Source organism: Arvicanthis niloticus, chromosome 16 (genome assembly GCF_011762505.2).
Source record: "Arvicanthis niloticus isolate mArvNil1 chromosome 16, mArvNil1.pat.X, whole genome shotgun sequence".
Classification (NCBI taxonomy): Eukaryota; Metazoa; Chordata; class Mammalia; order Rodentia; family Muridae; genus Arvicanthis; species Arvicanthis niloticus.
Genome location: NC_047673.1, coordinates 29062208 through 29081464, shown reverse-complemented (window position 1 = coordinate 29081464; position 19257 = coordinate 29062208). Strand labels below are relative to the sequence as shown.

At 33.8% G+C, this 19257-nt stretch overlaps 1 pseudogene; it reads left to right on the top strand.

Moving 5' to 3' along the window:
* The first annotated feature begins 5274 nt into the window (after positions 1–5274).
* On the top strand, positions 5275–5390 carry LOC117722111 (U4 spliceosomal RNA; annotated as a pseudogene).
* Positions 5391–19257: the final 13867 nt, after the last annotated feature.

Sequence of the window (19257 nt, the reverse complement as noted above, 5' to 3'; positions counted from 1 at the left end):
TGTAACCTGGCAAATGGTAGAACTAGTGACATACATCTGTGACTTATCCAATCAGCTTTTATAATTTATTATATAAGGGAAGATAGATAGTATTTTAATATTGTATTTATTATAAATATCAGACAAACTTCTAAATATTCTGGGTCTTTATTCATATCTACTGCAAGATTATAGAAGGCACATAGTATTAATAGGTAGGAGTTTTTGTTCACTATGTTAAAATATCAATAAAAATTTGATTTACAATTAATTTACGATGACATTATAAAACTGGATATTATTTCTTGTCATATTATTGCCTTCTGAACTTGTTTCTCCTTTAGAAAACACATACCTACAAATATTTCATACTGTTCACCAAGATAAAAGACGATGTATCTATAAGAGGATATCCACAATGGAGGAGAAAAATAAGAAAGATTCTAAGACAGATTGAATAAAGATCAATTATTAAAATTAAAATAATAAAATTAATAAAAAGTAAAATGCTATGAAATAGAAATGGTTGTAAATATGTATTTATTACAAATTATTTAGAATTTTATTTTTAGTAACATTTGGCCTCTATTACAAATGCAAGCAACATTCCTTTTGCTCTGTAATTATTTCTCCCTGGCTCTGTGAGCAGACGAGGTTTTGACATTCTTTTTTTAAGCTCAAGAAAGCTAATGCTTTAATGAACAGCTTGTTATCAAATTCCTCTTGCTTTGCTTTGCTTTGCTTGCAATTCCCAGTTTCATTCAGTCAGAGTAGAATCTTAGTGGAACATGTAAACGTCTTTCATCCTGATAAAGCTTCAATGTGTAAGTCCCCAAAGTTCTCATATTAGGTATTTAATTATCTGTTAATTAAATCACCCAGTTTAGAGAGGCTTTAGTTTAAAAGGATATTAAAAGTTTGATTTACTTTTACAAATGAGATATAGTGTCAACTTCTGTGCAACAAAGGATGTAACATTTTAGGAAAATGTGGTTGTCATAGCCATAGGAGAAGGAAGAAGAGGAGGAGAAAGAGGAGGAGGAGAAGGAAGAGGAGGAGGAGGAGGAAGAAAAGGAGGAAGAGGAGGAAGAAGAGGAAGAGAAGGAGGAGGACAAGGGAGAATAAGAAGAAGAGAAGAAGAAAGGAAGCACAGCTTGAATATTTGCTTTATTTGTATATAAAAAAATTACACTGGGTATTTGCCTTATGTCCAAAAAGGCCAGATGAGGGTGCTAGATTCCCTAGAACTGAAGTTAACAACAGTTGTCAGCAACTATGTGGATGCTAAAAACTGAACCTGGGTTCTTTGCCAGGACAAGTGCTCTTAATGACTAGGCCATGTCTCTAGCTTCTCAAGAAGTACTTTTGTAAGAACAAAATAAGAATAGAATTGACCTTAATTGTTTTACAATCTACCCTTTTAAATATAAATCTATTGAGTCATTCCTGCTTATAAAATCAAGGTAACTATGGTAATTTTTTTGTTTTGCTTTGTTTTGTACTGTCTGTGCTTAGTGTTCATGAAGGGTAACCTTTTATTCTTCATCAGATTTTAGATACAAATTCTGCAAACATATCTTAGAATTAATGTGTTGCTCTTCATCAATGGTATTTATGTTTTTCAAAGATCAAGGGCAGTCATATTATAGCTATCATGCCTGATAATGTTGTCACAGAAGTACAGATTTGTGGTACATGGTTGCCGATTGCTGAAATCATTTTAATGAATTAATTAGCGTACCCTTAAAAAACCAAAACCCTTTGTTTTTCAAAAGGCAATAAAAGAGCACATATAGAGGATAGAAGAAGTAAAATTTTATAATAGGATAAAATATAGTTTTAAACTGTTCTTCAAGCAAGTATAAGGTAAGGTATGCAGTGCTGCAAAGTAGACTGTCCAAAAGGGTGTTTAACATTGATGGGAAGATCTACAGTGGAGAATCAAAATAGGAATTTAGGGAAAGTCTTAAATAACCCTATGACATGTTGTATATTTATACACATGTACAGGTTATGCCTTTTTCAGGTTTTGATGTAGGGATCTCTACGTAGGATATTTATACTTTCAGGTAATCAGTAAGTAATCACTACAGCATCTTCATCTAAATATTAATCATAAGCTGTGTCTTTCCACAACTGCTTCCTAAGCAGTGTCTATAGATAGGAAACAGGACTTGAAGCTACACATCATAGCACTTACCCACACACTGACAGTCTCCTTTAGTAAGAAAAGCAAAGTTTTTATGCAATAAGATTTATTGAAGTGATTTCTACCGATTATATATTATACAGGATACCAATAGCATTGAATATTTACTTTATCATCAGGAGAAATATCTATCTGCACATATAAGAGAGAGCTAATTATTTACTCAATTTAAGTAATTTTGAGTTAAAACTGTATTTTTAGCTTATTATGTGAAAACTGGAAACATAGATATTATGTATCTTTGGTATATCTCTGTCACTTTCCTCTTCAATTACCAAGAAATATTCCCACCCTATCCCTATCCCAACTTGTGTTTTTCTTCCTTCCTTCCTTCCTTCCTTCCTTCCTTCCTTCCTTCCTTCCTTCTTTCCTTCCTTCCTCCCTCCCTCTCTCCCTCTCTTCCTTCACTCTTTCTTTCTTTTTCTTTTATAAATATTGAATCTGATAACCAGTTCATGTGAATGGGGGAACTTCTACTGGGGCATAAACAACATATCTGACGCCATACACTTAAAAGAATAGTGGCACCCTCTGTCCCAGCCAACATCAACTGTAGGGCTCCACAAATGCTGGTGGAGTCTCAGTAGAAACACATTCATCAATTGTAGAAATTGTACTGGGTTGATCTTGTGCAGCTCTTCAGAGATTGACTTTAGATGCTGTGAGTTTGTGCAACAGTCAGGTCATGAGCAACTTACATAATATTTAGCCTACTTGTTTATAATACATTTCATTGTTACAGAAATGGATAAGTAGAGATGCTTTTGGACCAGATTGCCACTACCTGCCTCCTATAAAGTTTTATGGTCACATAGGAATATTCTGAGTGATATGCACTCACTTCAGGGAACGCAACTGGCACTAATGTCTTATGGATCATCACTCAGAATGGTGATTTACTCCTACCTTGAGAAACTAAAGCAAGTCAGTTCGGAAAATCCAAGAGCTCAGAAGCATGGGATTCTTTTCTAGGACTGTTTTCTATAAGGAAATAAAATATTTTCCACGATATACTACTCTCAATCTTCAGAAGTAAGATTTAATTGTTTTCTCCCAAGATGGATATAACAGCATTTTCATAACTTACACATAAATTCTACTTGTTTCCCAGTGTGTAAAAATGTAAATTAATTTTAAATGGCACATAGAACATAAAATCAGAAGAGTAATTTGATGCTTCATTAAAATCATATTATATATAACATTTAAAAAGGGTTTCATAGCTATCTGCCCAAACATCATTTCTTCACAGTGAAAATATACAGAATTTATTATAATAGCTTTTTTTGGAATGTACCTTACTTTGTTATCTCTAACCATTCTATTGTACTACACCAGAATAGAGCTGATCACAATTCCTATGCAACTATGAGATAGTAACCATCGCTAAACCTTTCCTCATCCTTCTTTACAGTTTTTCAGTTTTAAGACCTAACCTTCTAGAAAACACCTAAGGGTGATGTCATGTGGTATTTATCATTCTGTGCTAGATTATTTCACTTACTGTTTTCCATTTCTACTCCTGTTGTTGAAAATGACACAATTCCACCATTTTGTTATTGTTGTTGAATGGGTTGCTAAAACATTTGTGTTATTTTCTTCACTCGCCATCTGGTAGGCAGTATGCTTGTTCCCATTCCTCAGCCTTGAAAATTGCATTGTGATGAGCATAAAGCACACTTGTTTCTCTAGCCTAATGAATTCTTTGTGTAACTTCTGCCAAGTGCCAATAGAAACATCATATTCTCTATATGTGAAATCAAGTAGACCCCCCAGAAGATGCTTTTCCATCATAGTGTACAGATAGATGCTTGGTAAGAATCAGAAGAAAATATGTCTTAATAGTATGCTGAATGCATGATAAAGATGGTTTCAATGTTGAAAAGCTATGACTCAAAGTCAGTTTTCTCCACAGCTGCTACTGACACACAGGCGCATGTGTTGAGTACATCTTACATATATTTTCACAGGAAATCGCTCTTCCTTAATTAATATTAATATAATACTTCATATACCAATTAACATTGACTTTTACAGATTTTGTGATTATACTTTGAATCTTTTTAGTTTTAGTTTTTGATAACAACTCCAACATTCTACTTAAAATTCAAAAATATTGAGTACTCTTCTCACTAGTGTTGCTCAGATCAAGACTGTTCATTTGTTCATCCATGCATTCAAGATGACCAAGTGGTATTTAATTGGTGACAAGTAGTATTTATTTTAAGTTTTGTATTAAATACATTAATAAATTTTTGTGATGTGTGTGTATGCTTATGTAATAAATTGGTGATGTTAATATGCCCTTCTTCTATGTCTGGCCCATTTTCATGCACCCAATCCCTGCTAATGCATCATCAGCTTTTGAGTTGACTTGATTTTTTTTTTCATTTGAATTATGACAGAGACCATGAAGCACTAATCTTTCTGTGTTTAACCTGTTTCACTTAGCATAGTGTCTTCCAGTTTCATTCATTTTATTAGAAATGAGTTGATTTCATCTTGTGGTTAATAATGCTCTGCTGTGTGGTTTTTAACATTTTATTTATGTTTTATTCATCTGCCTATGGGTCAATAGGCTAAAAGTTTATCTTGATTATTTTGACTAATCCTATTATAAAAGTCGGCATAGAGATACCTTTTGTATGTTGGTTTTTCATTTTTTACTATTATCACCAAAAAGAGAGGTATATATTAAAATCATTCTAATTTTAGGATTATTTGAGCCACTGTGTTTTGCTTTGTTTTGCTTTTATGTTGGTAAAACTATCCTCAAATGCATTTTTTAAATTTAGCTTCCTAAGTGACAGGGTTAAAGTGTTCCACCATTTTATGAGGCCAGCTCTCATTTTTTACATTCTTTATATAGTTTCCATAGTTATTTATAATCTTTATATTCTCATTACAAGTTTATAGTATTTTTGTCTCCAATTCTTTATCAAAATGTACTTACTGTGTTTATAATTCACATTCTTAATATGGTAAAATGGTACCACTGTGATTTTTGTTTTTCCATTGGCTTCAAATTTTCTCATTTTCCCATGTGCATCCTGGCCATTTGTACTTGTTTTCAGATAATTTAATTTAGATTTGTACAGTGGCAGTGTCGTAGCCAATTAGGTTTATCCTAGGCATGATTATTGCTAATTGAAAACTTTCCCCAGATAATTTAATTTGTAATTTTTAAAAACTTGGGCTGCAGAGATGGCTCACTAGTTAAGAGCACTGACTGCTCTTCTAAGAGGTCCTGAGTTCAATTGACCCATAGGCAGATGAACATAGATGGGTGGGCCCACAACCATCTATAATGGGATCTGATGCCCTTTTCTGGTGTGTCTGAAGACAGCTACAGTGTACTCATATACATAAAATAAATAAGTCTTTAAAAACTTGGTTAGTCACTTATGTGATGTTGTTTGAATTTTATATAAATTCTGAACATTAATCATACATTAGATGAATAGCAGGCAGAGACTTTTTCTATCAGTATGGAGTGTCTCCATTATGGAAAGGAAAGGCATTGTGTAACATACGAACTCATGTTTGGTAGACTGGTGCAAATGAACATAATATGTAAGTTCATGTTATATAAAAAAGAAACACATGAAAGACTACATGCTAAATGTAAGAATACTACTAATAATGACTTCCTTTTTAAACATATTTTTCATACACTATAGGTTGTTTACTTAGTTTATTACATAAACTTTAATATTATGAAATATTTTACATATAGTCATCCACTAAATGTGAAGCCACTCTAAGCAAAGAAATTACTTCAATAATTTATTTATTTATTTATATTACTTTTTTTAAACAGTCCAGTTGTTGCCCTCCTCCCAGTCTGCTCCCTACAATTCCTCATCTTATTCTTCCTCCTGCTGAAGCTGGTGAACCCTGTGGTTGAATTAGAAAAAGTCTGGAAGAGGCTGAGGAAGAGGGCAACCCCATGGGAAGATCAGCAGTCTCTACTAACCCGAGCACTGAGATCATTCAGACACTGAGCGACCAACCAAGCAGCATATACTTGCTGGTCTGAACTCTGCTTCCTCCTCTCCCCCCTACCCCCTTCCCATATCTCTAGCAGGGGACTGCCTGGTCTGGCCTCAGTAGGAGAACATGCACCTAATCCTCAAGAAACTTGAGGCCCCAAAGAGTGGGGAGGCCTGTCAGGGGGTGGGGTGGGGGATGGGGTAGGACAGCCTCTTCAATAATTTTCATAGCACAGGTAGACCTTTTTCTGGACGGTTTAGCTGTTGCATTCTGCATATATACTCATTCTCAGCTTTTGAGAAGCTCAGAGACTTTAAAAGGCATTAACATTCACCAGTTTCTTAGTGGCTCAGATTTTATTCTTAACTACTCTCACACACATTTCTTCCAGCAAATTAGTGAAGTTCTCAGAATTAACCAATTAAACTTTCTTTTTTGGTGGGGACTACTGGAGGAACTCACAGCTGGTCAAAATGGAGTGACTAACTTGTTAGAGTGCTCAGCCATAAACGGGACATCGATATCACACATCTCAGGGACCACTGCAGAAGAGGATACATAAAGATGATAAGAGCAAAGATTGGGGCAGATAGGAATGAAAGTGTCTGCTCAACATGAAAGGAACAAGGCACTCACCATCCCAAGCCACTACAATTGTCAGAGCAAGGCCACTGCAAGAACAAGCCAGAAAATATTCCAGCATGGAGTGGGATGGGTTGATAAATCTATACACCTAACTGTGGGGTTTAGGACATTTGACAGAAACTTTGGGAGATACAGACTTTTTAATGTTGTGACTCTTGGTAGGTCCACTAAACTGGATTGTCCAGCACCCAGGAGTATATGGGAGGTTCAAAGGGAATAGACTGCTTATAAAAATTAAACAAAGAGGGCATGAGGTAGAGACGTAGGTGATGGAGGTGAATCTGGGAGGAGTTAGGGAGAGAAGTTATAGGTAAATATGTTCAAAGACATATTGTGTGAAATTCCAAAATATTAATAAAATTATTTTTCCAAAATTGATAAAAATATTTTAAAAGAATGACATCACGAGATTTAAAAATTAAGTAAAACAAAGAGCTCCATTATCAAAATTAAAGATTGTTTTGAATACAGAAGTATCAATTCGTGAAAGACATCTTGGAGCTATCATGTAAGTAAGTTCTCTAGCTATGATATCATTGATTCAAATAATAGAACACTAAAGTTACATCCGTTCTAAGGGGCATCACTGAGTATAGCACTTCCAGGTTTACTATTTAATAAGAACACAATATATTTCGGCTCCAGCCCCACACCACCAAACGTGGGGCTTTAAAATAATTTATTTTGTATTATAATTTTGTTTTTGTTTAATAATTTTAATTTTATAATTTTAATTTTTATCAGGTTTCTAATGAAGTTTCTCGATTAATTTCTTTGCTTCAACAGGGAATTAGTAACATAGTCATAAGTCACCATTTTTTTGCCCATTTTGTGGTATCTTCTGTAACCAAGTTGCTTCCTTTTAGGAAATCCTTTCTTCTACCACAGGTATGCTCTCTATTGCTTAGGTCTCAAGCACTTACAGTGATAGCAAAGTTATCACAACACAAACAAGACAGCAATAAGTAGTTTCTCATTACAATTTAATTTAAAAACCTTGTAGGGCCAGTTACTTTGACTGAGGAGATGTACATATGTGTGTAATAGAATTCACTAATTCTAAAATGTAATTGTGAAAGAATTAAAAAAAAAAACCTAGTGAACTTAAAAATTGAAAATACATCTGCTCTTTCTATAAAGGACTTGCTTTTAAAAAAAAAGTTAATAGTCATTAGAAATATTTCTCATGGAGCAACAGTGTAAAATAGTTACAATAAATCTTCAGGTCATATGTATTATGGTTAAACAAATGAGAAATAAAAATACTTAAATTTTAACAAGAAAATTGTATTTTTGTTGCTTCATTAAATGTAAAAAAAATCAATTGAAAGATTCAATATCTGGAGGTTAATGAAGAATGTGATATTTAAGTTATATTTAAGATATACTAATCTATGCTGTAGCTGTCTAATTTGATGGCTCTTTAAAAATAATTTTTGCAGCCAACCAGTAAGTTTTTCATAATTTGTGACTCCACAGATTCACAAGATCTATACTTTTGCTTTTATCTACCTTGTTGTTAGGTTTTGGCATTCAGAGGTTTCCATTCCTTCTCATGTTTGAGATGCGTGTTAAAATGGTTTCTAAAGACTATCATTGGTAACATCCCTTCTCAACCCAACCGAGTGTGTTTAAAAATTTAGATTTGGAAGGACATGTGATTTTTCCTACTGGCGCTCAGAAAACCAAAACAGAGTATTTATTTTCCATTAAAACACAAATCAAATTTTTCTTGGTTTATTTTCCAGTTGACATGTAAACTAATGGTATTAGTTATGACATTTTCAAGTGTATTTGTGTCAGCATAGTTTATGCAACAATATGGTTTGCCCTTATTTGTTCACTTCTCTACTGGACTTTAAATTTTTCCTGTTTCTCTTCTTTCTCGATAACCTCCTCTCTGATAGTTTTCCAGTATATTTTCATATAACACACAGTGCTATCTTGTGGGCTGGGGGTCGAAGGCTTTTGCAGCAATCTGTGGAGTATGTTGGAATTTCTTGAAATGTTCGTATTTGTGCTTGCAATACTTCTTTTGGAAGTTTTTTAAAAATAATGACTTCAGTGTTTTTGCTACTTGAAACTTTAGTTCTAAAATGAGTTCAAGATTGATTTGGATCATAATAACTGTGCTTAACCCTATTATTCCTTTGCTCCATTTTTAAGCATTAAAAATACATATTATAAAATTCAAATCATATGACATATTTCTTCATGCTCTTATAGTCATAAGTTTATACTAATTGTTATGAGTTTTAAACGTTTCAAAGGAAATTTATGTTACCAATGTATTTTAAGTTACTTATTGAAAAATTTCCAAAATTTATTAAAATAAAGATTTAGTAGATTAATGTTTAAGTTTATTGTATAATCACTTTAAATTTATTTCCAGAAAAGTTGGACAAAATAAGTGGCAGTTCATGAACAGAAACAAGAAAGCTGCATTTGCCTGATTTTAGAAAATAAAACTTATGAAGTATATTTTTTATTTAAGTGAGAGCAAAGCCCTGGGAGAGCAGTGATATTTTTAGGTTCTAGTCTTACATTGAAAGAAGAAACTTCTAAAAACTGCATTTATTGCATTCAAATGTGATTATATTTACATATGTTAAAATATATCCATTTTTTTAATATAAAATATGTTTTTGTTTGCAGCATTTTAAGTCTGAAAACTCTGGTAACACTATATTAAATACATACTTGAGATCTCACAAGCAGTCTTACAGAAACACTACATAATTTAATAACTTTATTGAGTTTCTTCATTACTATGTAGTAAATCTGCATCTCAAATAAACTATAAAATAAAACAAAAAAGTGTAAGTCACTTTAAATCTATTTATTTAATAATATACTCAAAATGGGGAATTTTTAAACTAAAAAAACAATATTATGAATACAATATTATTGACAAGTTTGCTTGACATAATTTAAACACTTTAAGATTATTGAAAATAAGTAATAATGGACACCAGTAATAAATAGCAATAAAATGAGTACTTACTTGTAGTGCTTACTTGTAGTAAGTAAGAATCAAACATCATTTCTTGTGAAAATGCTTATACAAATATGTTTTAAGAAAATAATATTTAAACAGAATATATAAACTAGAGTAGAAATTTTGCAAAAGAGTAATGTTTTAGGAAAATACCTTATTCCTTGCTTAGCATTGTTTATATCTGCTACTTTCTGGTGTTGCCCTATTATAGGATAAATCAATTTAATGATTTAATATACACAGTTCCATAACAGCAGTGATTTTTGTAAGGTCTTTAGTGTTATTTATTGCTCCCCATATTCTTTCCCACCTTGCTCTTCACTTCGATTTAACTTTTCTTTTCCATTATTTGTCTTTAATCCTGATACCAATATGTTGCATCTCCTCCCCAAATGGCAAATGGCAATTCACGACTTCTAAAGATACTCCAAATGAAACAGACATATTTGAAGATTCAAAGTGAACGGTCATAAATGAGAGAAAACATTCAATGTTTGTCTCCCTGAGTCTGGGTTACCTTACTCAAAATGTTATCAGCCTCATTCATTTACCTACTACTTTCATAATCTATTTTTCCTTAATAGCTAAATAGCATTACACTGTGTAAATATACCACACTGGCTATATGATGGATTGTCCCTCTCTAGACAGAGGCACTAGAACCAGAGTATCACTCATCCACTCCCTTGACCTGACTGAGAATAAAATGCCCTGATCCTACCTTCTGAACTCAACTCCTTCCCTCTTCCTCAGGTAGGGATGCTAGACTTGAGCCAACAACTCTATTAGCACACAGATGCAAGAGGAAAAGATCTGAGTGCCTCTCTGAGGTTCATGGAAACCTCACTGAGCTTGAACTGACCTACTGAGTTGATGAAAACTGGAACCTAACCAAAAATCTGACTACTTAGAGTAACAAAGGATAGAGCTTTAAAAGATCTGCTTAACAGAGATAAGTAAGATTAAGAAACACTACAAATCGCCTTAATCCAGATACTTTGGTCTCATCTTAAATATACAATTATAGTAACGAAAACAATGAGTTTCCATTACAAGTTAGCACTTCCAAGCTAACATCCCCTGAGCATAGCAACTGAGTTGATATATAGAAAATGATCTTATGTTAGCAATAATAATCATGACCAAATAGCTCAAAGACGGTATGGATAAATGCTGTAATTAAGAATGCAAACCAAACAAATGAACAAACAAAACAAAGAAGTGAATGAAATGAAAACAAAGATTTCTAAACAATTTAATATAGAGATATGATCTCTAAAGAAACCCCAAATAAAAATTGCAATGAAAAATGTAGGAAATCAACAAAAATTTTCAGAGAAAAGTCTCATCGATAAATTAGATAAAATGGAAGGAAGAACATCTGGAATTGAACATAAGTTGACAGAATTGATTCTCTTCCTCAAAGAAAATATCAAATCCAAAAAACCCAGGTACAAAAAAATGCAGGATTTCTGGTACACTGTAAAAAACACTAAAGCTATAAATCATAGGATTAGAAACAATGCACAAAAGCATCTTCAACAAAAATATAAAAGAAAACCTCCCTAAGTCTAAAGAAGGAGATGCTCATCAAGATCCAGAGGCATGAGAACACCAAATAGCATTCCATCAGGCTTGATTGCTGTGGTATTTGTATCTGACTATTTTAACATTGGACAAAGTCAGTTGAATTGTAGAAGACATTGCTTGTCTTATTTACAACTGAACCAGCACCAAACAGGTTTATTCAACAGTCAATTTAATATGATGACTTAGCCCCTTCTTTAGGCTGAGCAGTCATGGCCAATGGAGACAGGGACTGAATAATTTTAAAAGTGACCCTCAAGGAGCTACATTCTTGTAGGGAATCTTAATGTAATTAATAATCATGCTATGATTAACAATAAAGCCAGAACTGAGGATGAGGAAGCTGCTACAATCAGTGAAGGTGGCAAAGAGAGCTCTTGTGACATGCTTTTTGAAATAAATTTAAGGATGTAGCAAGGACATTCTGAGACTGTCTGAGGGGGAAAATCATATATAAAAGTATCGTAGGAGTAAATGATGGCGGGCTTACTCAAGAAAGAATAAGAACAAATATTGGGATGGATGTTAGAAGGAAAGAATGAATGTAGTAAGAATATAAATATATAATAAGAGTCCTATCCCATATAGCTGAATAGCATCTGCAAGGCCCTTGGATTTTATTAGTATGTAATTATTTTAAGTGAAATAATTTATTCATTCAAATATTTTAAAGTGGATATGGCATGATTTTTCCTTTAGTAGGGGCATTCTGGATGGATAATGTATACTCCGATAATGAATAAGTTAATTTTTTAAAAAGGTGTTAATTAGTAAATACAGCTATAAATGCAGTGTTTGTGACAATACCTATCACAAAACTTCATTATGACCTAAAATGAAATCCTACAAAGGAAAAAAAATCAACTTGTGAATGACCCCGAAACATATAACACCCATCACCGGAGGTTTGGCAGGCTGCCCTTTTCCAAACAACTGTGAGAACAGCAGCAACAAATAAGTTGTCTTGTTCTTCTCCTCGGAGACCTTTCCTCCTATAACAAAAAAATACTCAAGTACACACCACGTTCAGCAGCAGAAAGTGTAATAGGCACTAACAACAAAATTCCAGTGCTGTCTCACAAAGAAAGAGGCCAAAAGGACTTAGGAAATGCTTTGTAGTTAGAAGGAATGTATAGTACAACTCAAATTGTCTCCTTTTACAGACCTTGCTGTTTTGTGAGGTATGCAAGAGGTCATCTCTTGTTCAAAGACAATTATTATGGTAAATGAGGTGAACAAACATCGAGGAAGCCAACAGAATCATCTCATAGCAAAAGGAATGAATGCATCTAGACTTTCATTTAGTTAGAAGGGAACAATCGCTTCCCAAAGCAACTCAATGCCTGATCATATCAGAAAAATATCAACATCTGTGTTACCTATGCAGAGGGGCATTCTGTGATTTATCATCCCCTAAAAATTTGTCATGCACAGTTTAATATATATCATAAGTCACAACAGTTAAAACAACAGTTTATCTTAACTTAAATATAAAGCATATGTAACTTAAGACACATCAAAAATGTCTAAAATTAAAAAAATGTTTATTTTTAGAATAAACTAAATTTTATAGTTAAAGACACACTGATGTATCAGAGGATCTAAATTCTAGTTACATAACCATTCAGTGTTCAAAATAATAAATCTCTTCAAAATTTGTGCTGTAACTTGCATGTATTATCAATGGAATTATCAATTGAATGTCTCTGAAGGTAGAATAAAAAGTTAACATTCATTTCTTGTATTATGTTATTTTCTTGTAAGTATTTGTCTAAACTAGACAGAAGAGAAGCTTTCATTATTGGTTGACACAAAAATCTTTAAGTACTGGTAATTGAATCCGGGCCACGTGCATGCTAGGCAAGGTTTCAGCGGCTGAGTTACACCTGAGTCCAGGCAACATAATCAAAATAGAGTGATTTTTAGTGGGTCAGATGACTTATCGAATTTAGGAAGAAGATATATTTTATATTTTCAACTTTTGGGCTAGAAAAGGGAGTTTATATTTGTTTTTTTTTTTTTTTTCATTTCCAAGACAAATATGTGTCATTTCAAAACAATTAACTTTTTTTTTTTCGTTTTTGTGAACATGTGTGATGGCATGTCCTACTGTGCACATACATGTGAAATGCAGGGGCCAACCATGGGTGTCCACCTCAACCAATTCTTCTTCTATTTTTGAAGTAATGCCTCTTACTGAGTGCCTGCATTTCACCAGTTCTGTTAGAGTGGGTGGCTAAGAGCCCTAGCGTTACTCGACTATCCATTGTTATAGTACTGGAATTATGGTTTGTATCTCATTGCATTTAGCTTTATATGGTTCTATTGATCAGAAAACAGGTCATGTTATTGGTATTCCCAGGGCTTTCTGAGACTAAGAATTCCCCCAGCCACAGGAATCTGTCTGTCTATCTATCTATCTATCTATCTATCTATCTATCTATCTATCTATCTATCTATCTATCTGTCGGCCTGTCTGTCTGTCTAACTATCTATCTTTCTATCTATCTTTTTAAAGTTCAATTTTTCAATTCTTAAATTTCTTTAAAATTTCTCTTTGCAATAGTTTTCTAAAATTCCTAAAATTTATAACTGCTATTTAAATGGTTGCCATCATCTTAACCAAATTGTCACCAGTTTGTTGACAAAAAAAATCCTGGTATATGATCAATATTAAACATATTGTTATCATAAATTTAATTATAATTATGATTTGAACTATTCCCTGAATATTCTCTATGGTATTTGAGTGTTTTAATATGCTGGCGAGGCTTTGCCGAATCATTCAGATTACCCATTTCACAACACTGTTTATCTTGCTTTATTAGAACTTCCAAAACACTATAATTTCCAAGCATATGTTTGAACAATTTATTGTCTACCATATGAAATTATTTGGCACGTGTTTCTAATGAATTAAATATCCTGACTTTGTCACTTTCTTCTTCTGTGTCACATAATTATTTATTCCAGACCTAGACTCAAAAGCTTGACCTTCACCATCTGCCAACTAATGTTATCCGTGCTGTTTTGAATAAATTGCTACATAATACTGAACCTAGCTGCTTTCACTCTTAAATCAGGATTTTAAAAGGTACTTTAACTAAAGCTAAAACTATGTATAATATAAAATATTAGATATGTGGAAAGTTAAGAATTTATCTTTAAAGAGTATGTTTCATATTTTTTCTTTGTTTTCAGTAGAAAACCTATAATATAATGTGTGTTTCTCATACTTCTCCACATAGAAAGTGTGTAGTCTATGATCATTACCTAGCAGGTAGGAAGTACAATTTTATGCAACTCCATACACAACCAAATGAAGATAATAATAATAATAATAATAATAATAATAATAATAATAATAATAATAATAAAAGGGAAATTTTCCCATAATATGGGTCAGGTTATTGTGTATTTCTGTTGCCGTTTATTGTCTTATTTTATTGAGTATACTCTTGCCTTTTTAACCATTTCCATCTATACTGGAGACACAGTTCCATAATGGTTTATCCACCAAAATGCAGAATCAGTCAGTCTGGTATTGGTATTTGGACCTCATACTGTGATGTCTGGGCAAGATTTCTATTTTCTCTTTGCCTCTGGTGCCATCTCTGTTCTTATGAGCATTAAAGTCATTGTTATCAATTGCCTTTAATGTCATTGACTGCTCAAATCAATTTCTTCTGAAATATCTCTTAAAATTTTTTGTACTGTGCAAAGACTATGCTTACTGCTACCTGGAGCTCAGTTCTGATTAGGTGGAATCACTGGGCTTCATATGAATCAGGGAGTCAGCCCCGAGGAAGCAACCCTTACTCTCTGAGGCCCTCACTGGGAGAAAAAGTCAGTGAAGGAGCTCAAGAACTATGCAGCTCTGTGATGTATTTTATGGAGCTCTCAGTTTTTGCCTACAGTGATTTGTAACTTGGTTTCTGAGGACAGTTTTTTTTTTTCCGTAACCACATGCTGACTTTTAAAACTCCCAATCACTTTCTTTTGAAAATTATGATATATTTTGATATGCCTGTTGTGTATTTTGTTGGCTTACAGTTTCTCGAGTTTCTTGAATCTCTGGGTTCCAGGTTGTTGATGTCTCATTGTTTTTATTTTGCTTTTTCTTCCATTCATCTCAGCATCCTTCTTGGTAGCACCCTTGTTAGGTTTTTTACAGCTGTGAACAGACACCATGACCAAGGCAACTCTTATAAGGACAACATTTAATTGGGGCTGGCTTACACATTCAGAGGTTCAGTTCAGTATCATAAAGGAAGAAACATGGCAGCATCCAGGCAGGCATAGATGAGAATCAACCTCTTCATCTGAAGGTTGCTAGCAGAATACTGGCTTCCAGGAAGCTAGAATGAAGGTTAAAGCACACATCCACAGTGACACAGCTACTCCAACAAGGCCACATTTTCTCCAACAGGGCCACACTTTCTAATAGTGCCACTCCCTGAGCCTATACAAACAATCACAATCCTCCATATTTAGATATATATAAATATATCATTATTGTTAATTCACACTCCTCTTTCCTTCTCTGTGTGTGAGTGTATGTGTGCATGCATGTATACGTGTTTACTTGTGAGTATGCGTAGGTTTGTATTTTATGGGGTAAAACATTTGCATGCTGTGGTCCATGTGTGGAGATCAGAGGACGATATTTGGGGTAAGTGTTCTTCTTCTGCCACATGTGGTTCCTTGTTGCCAGTTTCTCAAATAAAGTACTCTTTTCTGTGGATCTATCTCCCTGGCTATATTAGTCACTCTTCCAATGCTGTAAAGAGATACTACCAAGGCAAATCTTGTGAATTGAAACATTTATTTGCAGGATTGCTTACAAATTTGAGAGCCATCATTAGTTAACAACATGTTGGGGAGCATGGGGGTATGCAGACAGGTTTTGAGCAGTAGCTGAGACCTACATACTCAGCCACTTTAATACGTTTTTAAAGGTAGAGCAGTCCTTTTTATTTCCCTGGTACTAAATGATACTGAAATTCATTCACAAGCATATTTCCCATCTGCATACTTTCTGTGCAAAGATTCTATTAAAGACATTGACCTGATTTTAGTATTTTTATTTGCTTTCTTGTCATTGATTTGTAGTGGTTAGAGATATATTTTGCATAAATCCTTTTTTACTAATGTCCTATAGAGGAGTCTGCCCTCATTTGTATGGCTTTTACTTTCATTTTATTTCACATTTTTTTTTTTTTAATTTCAGTGACTTTCAGTATAAGATTTCTATTACGTTTTATCAAACAAAATCACCCATGGTGATGTTTCAGACCTCTGTCCTGCCCCCTCTTCCACCATCTTCCTGTTTGATCACTTGAGTTTTGCTCTTCATAGTGAATGTTTAGTCAAGCAGTGTCCTGAATCCAACTTTTTTCTCCTTTAGAACAATGCGACCTATTCTCTACATTTGTCTTGCCTTGAGAATGTTAAAATGAGTTTGTTGGAATCTACAAGATAACTTACTGAGCCTTGCAATGAAGTTCACAGAACCTATAAATCAAATTGACAAGAACGGATATCTTGACACTATTGAATCATGATGTTTTCTGTTTCATCCCCCTCCTAGATGCACAATCACTTACCTATTCAACCCAGATAGTACACCAAACACAGCACAGAATCAATTCTTCCAGAGTGTACCGTAGCAAACTAAAGAGTTTATTAGGCTTATTTGCATTAGCATGGGTGAGGAGGGTTTACTTACAAGGACATGTTCCAAAGTACCTGTACCCTGTCAAGGCTCAGCCCAGCATGGCTGGCAACCTAGAAAGCCACCATGGAAACAACCTGAGGGCTATGGGTAACTGCTAAAAGCTGACAAGAAACAGTCTCCTGGTTTTCCCTATCATTTAACAACTTTTAAAACCTTGAGGAAAGACTTTAGAGAACTTGTCAACTGTTAAGCATCTGAAGTTTCTTTTCATTCTTGGTTCTACAAGCCTCCTTCTATTTTCCATTATGGAATAATTCAGTTTAAATGAGATACTTACCTAACAATGGACGTGGACCATCCATACTTATTTAGGTCACTGGTTGTTTTCATCAGAATTTTGCATCTTCTTCATATAGATTAACCTAATTTTTTTCAGATTTATGGCCATAATTTTTACTTAAGTTCTAATATAAATGTGATTTTAGTTTCATATTTCACTTGTTCCTTCATGATATAGAAAAATATGTTGACCTTAAGATACTACTCTTTTTGCTCTAGTTGATTATAGATTCAATACATTTTTTGTCAGTTCCTTTGGATTTTCTATACTTATTAATCATAGGAACAAAGACTGTAAGTTATATTTTTATATTCCAATTTGAATACCTATGATGTCCCGGCTACATCTTAATGCATTAGCTTTGTTTTTCAGCATGACATTTAAGCTTGCTTTTTTGAGATTGTATTTATTTTATGCAATAGGTTGGGGTTTTTCCTGGATGCATCTTTTCTGTGGTGTGTGTGTGTGTCTGTGTGTGTGTGTGTGTGTGTGTGTGTGTGTGCAAAGTGCCCCAAAGAAGCCAGAAGAGCATGACAGATACTCTGGAGTTATAAACAGATGTTTGGCTCCAGATGAGTTCAGGGAAATGGACTGTGGTCCTCTGGAAAAGCAGCTAGTGGTCCTAACTGAGCAATCTCTTTTCCTACCAGCTTTTTATTTTATTTTTTTATTATAGTATGAAATTTAAAAGAAGTAGGGAGAGGTTATACTTGACAAATTTCAAAACTTAGTGTCTTAAAGAGAAAGATTGAATTTCTCTTTCACAATAAAAGAATAATGTTATGTGCAGATTTTCTGTAGTTATTAAGTTGTATGGTACTTTTCTGTTTTAATTTTCTATGTGATATTATCAAAAAGAGTTGCTATATTTTCTCTAATAATTTTTGACTTGGTGTATTCATATAATTTTATGGTTTGATTTTTTTACCTTCTATGGTGTTTCTATTTCTGTTCATATCTGGTCATTTTTATTTAATTCTAGATTATTTTTTATATGGTTGCTTAATACAGTCTTAGAGTTTCTTTAAGTAATGATGGATTTTTTTTGTGGAGGAGAAACTCTAAGCTTCTTTGTATTTAGAAGAACAAAAATCAAAAAAACCTTCATATAGTTTTGATTACCAAGTTAGAAACTTTAGGTTAAGTGTAGTAGAAAGACTGCTTCTGATAAGGGTTTTATTCTAAACATAACTTCATCTAATTGTTTCATTATGCTGGTTTTTTTTTTCTTCTTCTCTGTGTTCATATGCACAGATCAGCACAGATCACCAGAGACAAAGTTTCAGGGGCCACTCTGGAGATATCCAGAGACATCTCTTTGTTTAATGTCCACCTCCCTGCTCCTTTGAATCAAAAAAACAACCACTGTAGACTATTATATTTCCAACCTGTTTGCTAACTCAGCAAGAGCCATTGGCCCTTGTGATATGGTGGAGCATTTTTGGGTATATGCCCAGGAGTGGTGTAGCTTGGTCTTCATTTAGAAATATTTCCAACTTTCTGAGGAACCACCAGATTGTTTTCCAGAATGATTGTACCAGTTTGCAATCCCTCCAGCAACAGAAAAGTGTTCCTCTTTCTCTAAATCCTTGCCAGCATGTAATATCCAGATAGGAGCCTAGTATGGCAGTTGTCTGAGAGGCTCTACCAGCAACCAATGGAGACAGATCCAGCAGATACTTACATTGGACTGACATGGAGGACCCTTATGGAAGAGTTAGGGGAAGAACTGAAGGAGCTTAAGGGGATCACAACCCCATAGGCAGAACAGAACAACAGTATCAAGTAACCTGAAGCCTTTAGACCTCCCAGAGGCTTAGCCACCAACC